We start from the raw sequence: 1,399 nt of genomic DNA on the forward strand, positions 1-1,399 counted from the left end.
TTATTTGCTTGTTACACATATTTGAGTAGGTGTTAGTTATAGTTGATTTTTTAAATTTAATAGACTTTATTTTTGGAAAAGGTTTTGGTTCACAGAAACACTGAAAGGAAGGCCCAGGGATTTCCCATATACATCCTACCCCAACAATGCACAGTCGCCCCCATTATCAATGTTTCCCACTAAGATGAGGCATTTGTTACAATTGGTGAACATACATTGACTCATCATTCTCATGCAAAGACCATAGTTTCCAAAATGTCACGGTCAATGGTTTTGGGAAAATGTGTAAAGACATGTTTTCACCTTTACAGTATCAGACAGAGCATATCCTGTTCTATTGTGCTTCACTTTATTTCACTTCTCGGATAGTATGTGCTTTTTAAATATAAATTGAAGGTGTGACAATCCTGCGATGAGCAAGTCTATTGGCGTCAACATGCAATTGCATGTTCTCACTTTATGTCTCTGTGTCACATTTTGGCAATGCTTACAATATTTCAAACTTTTCCATTACTATTGTATGTGTCATGGTGGTCTGTGATCAGTCATCTTTGATGTTACTATTGCAATTGTTTGGGGGCACCACAAACTGTGTTTATATAATATGACAAACTTAATTGATAAACGTTGAGTGTGTTCTAACTGCTCTACTAACCAGTCATTTTGTGTATCTCCTTCTCAGGCCACCCTATTAGCCACAACACAAAAATATCGAAGTTAGGCCAATTAATAACACAACAATAGTTTCTTAAGTGTACAGGTGAAAGGAAGAGTCACATATCTCTCGCTAAATCAAAAGCTAAACATTACTAAGATTAGTGAGGAAGGCAAGTTGAAACAACTATAGGTTGAAAGCTAGGCCTGTTGTGCCAAAGTTGGCCAAATTGTGAATGCAAAGGAAAATTTCTGGAAGAAATTATGACAAATAAACCAAAACAAAACAACTTGACTTATTGCTGATGTGAAGAAAATTCGAGTGGTTTGGATAAAAGACTAAATCAGCCACAACATTATCTTAAGCCAAAACCTAACCCAGAGCAAGACCCTAATTCTCTAATTCTGTGAAGGCTGATGGAGGTGAGAAGCCACAGAAGAAAAGTTGGAAGTTATCACAGGTTGATTCATGAGATTTAAAAAGAAGTCATCTCCATAACATAAAAGTGCAAAGTGAAGCAGCCAGCAGGGGCTGATGGAGAACCCACAGCAAGTTATCCAAAAGAGCTCGCTAAGATTATTGATGAAGGCAGCTACACGAAACAATCGATTTTCAATGTAGATGTAGCAACCTTCCATTGAACAAAGATACCATGCTGGGTTCTCCTAGTTAGAAAGGACAAATCAACACTTCACTTCAAAGTTTCAAAGAACAGGCTGATTATTTTGTTTGGTGCTAATTCAG

This window comes from Carlito syrichta, unplaced genomic scaffold (assembly GCF_000164805.1).
Source record: "Carlito syrichta isolate Samal-C Ts95f unplaced genomic scaffold, Tarsius_syrichta-2.0.1 Scaffold308376, whole genome shotgun sequence".
NCBI classification, from domain to species: domain Eukaryota; kingdom Metazoa; phylum Chordata; class Mammalia; order Primates; family Tarsiidae; genus Carlito; species Carlito syrichta.